Below are 5,931 nucleotides of genomic sequence, written 5' to 3' on the forward strand. Positions count from 1 at the left end.
TTCATAACACTAGTTTTCATGTTTTACTGTAAATCAGCAGAGAGGAAAAACAAAGGCTTCAGATAGAGTCTATGAAATTTATTATTTTTCAAGAGTCCAAACCCAGCTATAAAACAAATATTCCTTGAGGTAATTCATCTCTATTTTATACAAATTTGCATTCTTCTTTCAGTGACTCTTTTCTTCCTTCTATGTCTTCATTCATCACACACCACACAAACCAGTGCTTTCTGTGTACACCAGGGACTGCCAATTTATATCAAAATGCATTTCTTCTTACCTTGTTTCACAACACATTTATCCTTACTCTTTCTTTGTACACATGTGGGGTTTGAAGGAATATTTATTAACAAGACAGCTAATATATGCCTACTTAACATGTACTTTTAGGCTACTGTAGCTAAAGGAAAATCACCCATTCAGTGGGTAAAAGCACTTACTTTATGTGTACACTCTTCAGTACAATTGAAAAATACTGTAACTATCATCTCAGAACTTCAGAATTTGAAAAGGTGATAGTGATCTATTTTGAGATGGGAGCAAAAAAATACCTTTTAGAATCATTCTAAGCTTAGATAAGAAATTCTACTCTTCTGTTCCTAGAATCCTTCTATAGTCTTCACAGCTCAGATGCTATGAAGAATATTTCATTTCAATCGTTCAGAGAGGACATCCCAATTCACATAATCTCATTAACCAGGATAAGATTGGTAGCAATTACAGGACAGAAGTAAAGAAGCTGTTTCTTTACACAATAATTATACCATATGATTGCATCTGCTGACACCATTGGTTCATCTGTGTTCAAGTCGGCACCCACAAGTTGACCAGATTCAGAATGTTCTGCTTGAATTTTACTGGTGTTTCCTGAAGGTCAAAGCCTGAGTGCTGACTAAGAACCTTAGGAATAATGAGCAATGCATTAGCAAAAGCTCGGACTCCAAGTCGGGCCCTGTCATTGGTGCCAGGTTTCATCAGAGCTTCCATGCTACCAGGCTGGAAACCACAGTCATCATTGATAGAATTTTGGATGACCCTCAAGCCTTCACTCAAGCATTTTTTACTTGAGTGAGAGTGTGCTTAAGAGTGTAATGGCTGTTGTTGTTAGGTGTCATCGAGTCAGCACCAACTCAGCGACTCTATGCACAACAGAATAAAACACTCCGTAGTTCTTCACCAACCTCACAATCATTTCTACATTTGAGCCCACTGCTGCGGCCACCAAGCTAATCCATCTCATTGGTGGTCTTCCTCATTTTCTCTGACGCTACACTTTAACAAATATGGTGTCAATTTCTAGGGACTGGTTCCTCATCATATACCCAAAGTATGAAAGATGAAGTCTGGCCATTTTGGCTTACAAGGAGCATTCTAGCTGTACTTCTTCCATCATTGATTGATTTATCTTGGTAGTCCATGGCACTTTCAATATTCTCCTCCAACACCATAACCCAAATGCATCAATTCTTCTATTGTCTTATTCACTGTCCAACTTTCACATGCATATGAGCTTATTGAAAATACCATGGCTTGGGTCAGGTGCAACTTAGTCGTCAAACTGATATGTTTGCTCTACAACACTTCAAAGAGGTCTTGTGCAGCAGATTTACCTAATGCAATGCATTATTTGATTTCTTGACTGCTGCTTCTATGAGTGTTGATAATTGATACAAGCAAAATGAAGTCTTTGACAACTTCAATCTTTACTCCATTGATATAGATATTATTTATTTGTCCATTGGTGAGGATTTTTGTTTTGTTTACATTGAGTTGCAACCTGTAACACACACTGTCATCTTTGATCTTCATCAATAAGTATTTCAAGTTCTTTTCACTTTCAGCAAGCACGGTTGTACCATTTGTGTATATTGTTGTTATTAAGTGCTGTTGAGTCAGCTCCGACCCATAGTGACCTGTATAGGATTTCCAAGGAGCAGCTGATTAGCTTGATCTGCTGATCTTGCAGTGCAAACCAACTTTGCTGTCTAGTGTATTAACCCACAGCACCACACCAGGAATCCCATCTGTATACAGCATGTTGTTAATGAGTGTTTCTTCAGCCCTCATGCCACATTTTTCTTCATATAATCCAGTTTCTCAGATAATTTTCTCACCATACAGACTGAATGAGTATGGTGAAAGAATACAACTCAGGCACACACCTTTGCTAATTTTAAATCAAGAGGTAGTTGTTTGAGCCAAACAAGGAAACACTGGTTTCTCATGAACACAAGTAAGTGTTCCAGAATACTCATTCTCTGCAATGTTGGTCATAGAGTGTCATGATCAACACAACTGAAAGCCTTCGCATACTCAGTAAAGCATAGGTACATTCTGGAATTCTCTGCTTTCAGCCAAGATCCATCTGATGTCAGCAATGATATTCTTCATTCCACATCCTCTTCTGAATTTAACTTGAACCTCTGGAAGTTCAAGTATAGTTGTATCCTTTTTGAATTATCTTTAGCAAAATTTTATTTGCATGCGATATGAATGATATTGTTCAATGATTTCAGCATTCTGTTGGGTCTCCTGACTTTGGAATGGGCACAAATATGGCTCTCTTCCAATCAGTTTTTCAGATAGCTGTCTTCCAAATTTCTTGGCTTACATGAGTGAATGTCCCTAGTGCTGTGTCAGTTTGTTGAAAGATTTCAATTTGTATTCCATCACTTCCCAGAGCCCTGTTCTTTTCCAATGCTTTCAATGGACTTTGAACGTCTACCTTCAGTATCATTATATCTTGATTATATGCTATGGTAGAACATCGACCTTTTCTTTTTGGTAAAGTGACTCTGTATTCCTTCCATCTTCTTTTGATGCTTTCTGCATCATTCAGTATTTTGCCCATAGAATCCTTCAATATTTCAAGTCAAGGCTTAAACATTTTCTTCAAGTCCCTTAGCTTGACAAATGCTGAACATGTTCTTCCTTTTTGGCTTTCTAACTCCAGGTCTTTGTATATCTTATTACAATACTTGACTTTGCCTTCTTGTGCTTCCTTTTGAAATTTTTTATTCAGCTCTTTTACTTCATTCCCTTATTTGTCTTAGCATCTCTATGCTATAAGGAGCTCTTCTAGTAGCTTAGTGAATTATGAGCTAAGCTTCTAACCAAAAGGTTAGCAGTTGTAATCTACCAGTCACTCTGTGGGAGAAAGATGAGACTTTCTGCTTCCGTAAAGATTTACAGCCTTGGAAACCTTATACAGGGTCGTTATGAGTCAGAACCGACTCCATGGCACACAATCACCACCATGCTGGAGAGTAAATTTCAGAGTCTCTTCTGATATCCATTTTGGTCTTTTCCTTTTTTCTTGTCTTCTTAATGACTTTTTGTTATCTTCCCGTATGATGTTCCTGATGTCATTCCACAACTCTTCTGGTCTTCAGAATTTAGTGTCTAATTCATTAAAACTGTTCTTCAGATAATATCTCAATTCATATGGGATATGTTCAAGGTCATACTTTGGCTTTCATGGACTTGTTTAATTTTCTTCAGCTTGAATCTTAACTTGCATATGAGAAATTGCTAGTCTGTTCCACAGTCTGTACCTGGCTTTGTTTTGGTTGATTATATGGAACTTTCCACCATTTCTTTCCACAGATGTTGTCAATCCAATTTCTGGGTATTCTATCTGGTGAGCTCCATGTGTACAGTTGTCTTTTATGTTGTTTAAAAAAGGTATTTGCAATTAAGTCGTTGATCTTGCAAAATTCTATCATGAGATTGCCGTACTTTTCAACTACTGATACGTCCACTTTGTTTCCAGCGTTTGCATCCCAAATCGCCAGTAATTATCAATTCATCTTAATTGCATGTTTGATCAATTCCAGACTAAAGAAGTTGGTAGTATTATTCAATTTCATTATCACTGGCTTTAGTGCTTGATGCACAAACTTGAAAAATAACAGCATTACCTGGTCTACCTTGTAGGTGTATGAATATTATCCTATCACAGGTATCACTGTACTTTAGGACAGATATTGATATGTTCTTTTTCTTGATGAATTCGACGCCATTCCTCCCCAATTTGTCATTACCAGCATAGTAAACCATGTGACTGTCAGATTCCAAGTGGCCAATACCAATTCATTTTAGTTCAGTAATGCTTAGAATATCAATGTTTATGCATTCTGTTGCATTTTTGACAATTTCCAATTTTCCTAAATTCATACTTCATACATTCCATGTTCTGATTATTAATAGATGTTTACAGCTTGAGTTTTGCCCATTAGCAAATGAAGGTCTTGAAGTCTTTATTATATTTGTGTCCTCACGGTCAACACTACTTTGAGGAGGAAGCTCTTCCCTAGCCTTACTGAGTTTCTTTCAGCCTGAGGGTTTCATCTTCCAGCACTATATCTGACATGTTTCAATATTCAATATTCTGGTGCTGACAGTATTCCACTGTTATTCATAAGGTTTTCAGTGACTAAATATTCTAAAGTAGTCTGTCTCTCCTTCTTTTTTGTTTGTCTTTGTCTTGAAGCTCATCTGAAACCTGTCCACCATGGATGACCCTGCTGGTATTTAAAATGCCCATGGCATAGCTTCCAGAATCTTAGCAACTCACAAGGCACCACAGTTCAACAAACTGACATATGAGTGGTGGAAGAGTGTAACTAAGCAGTAGTTATTGAACTTCTCAACGAAGGTGAACTTCTTATCCACCAATGTATACTTGTAAACTAGCCATATGTGTCCCAAACAGGATGTATGTCATCTAAAGAATTTAGAGCCACCCTGCCACAGGCAAGGGTCAGTCTCTCCATGTTTCTCCATTTCACTCTACTGAGAGCCACTATGCCTTTCTTTGCAAGGGTGTCTAAGTAAAAAGGGTCAATTCCCTTTTGATTAATAACAACAAATCCTTTATTGAAATCACCATAAACTTTCTTTTCAGCTCCATGATTTTTTTAAATTCTGTCTTTGGTGAATTTTTTCCCACTTTTAAAAGTTTCTCTCTCTCTCTTTGGTACTCTTGCAAAAGAAGCTACAGTTTACTTCTGGCTTGTTCTGGACCATGGGACACAGCATCATGATATGAAGAAAAGAGTTGCACATTCTCATATCTTCACAGAATGCCATGCCCCAAGGTCCAGAAAAAGTCTCTGATTTAAGCTTGTATCCGTTTCAGATTTATGGTTCATCTCCATGATTTCAACCATGAAAAGGTCTATAGGATCATCTTGATTTCTAATGCCCAAAATTGAGTCAACTACAGGCTTTGTTAAGGCATCAGCAAGCTGAGCGTCAACTTCAGCACCAGAGGTGCTCTGGCCACATCTATCAGTGTTTCTCTGTCCATCTCTTTGCTTATTTTAACTTGTTCTAAAAACTGAAATGTCTTTTCCTTTGTAGCTTCAAATCCTCAGTTATGATTCTGGGATGCAGACCTTCAGAAGAGTAGAGGTCCACCTTTTCAGCTGCTCACCGATGATTGTTGGGAGTATTACCATCACCAGTTATGTCGTCCTGTGATGTTGCTACTTTTGCTACTAATGAGACTATTAGATGTCGAATTTGCATTTCATGAAGCAACACATAACCATATTGAGTAATCTTGATGTGTCTCCAGCACCAAAACCAAGCATCTTAACGGTGCCCGTGTGGCCCAGATTGGTCCTCAGCATTTTGTGTAGTCCATAGGTCATGCTAATGCTGGCTGGACTTGGGTCATCTTGGCTGTGGGGCTCAGGGTCTTCATGGCCAACATTCTGAGACCAGCAAGAAAGAGAATGAGATATTGTGTAAAGAAGACCCTAGGTTGGCTCAGCATAGATGGGAGGTGAAATCAGAGGCAATTACAATTACATATTTTAAGGAATTTACATAAGCACAAAAGGGGATAACTACTGTTTTTGAGGTGTTACTAAAGTGCAGTGTCTAATTTTATGCAGAAACTTCAAAAGTTCATTGAAAAATCAA

The 5,931-nt window shown here is 37.9% G+C and overlaps 1 pseudogene; it reads right to left on the reverse strand.

Moving 5' to 3' along the window:
* Positions 1-652: 652 nt before the first annotated feature.
* Positions 653-5,719, reverse strand: LOC102825260 (annotated as a pseudogene).
* Between the last annotated feature and the right edge of the window lie 212 nt (positions 5,720-5,931).

Source organism: Chrysochloris asiatica, unplaced genomic scaffold, assembly GCF_000296735.1.
Source record: "Chrysochloris asiatica unplaced genomic scaffold, ChrAsi1.0 scaffold00001, whole genome shotgun sequence".
Taxonomy (NCBI): Eukaryota; Metazoa; Chordata; class Mammalia; order Afrosoricida; family Chrysochloridae; genus Chrysochloris; species Chrysochloris asiatica.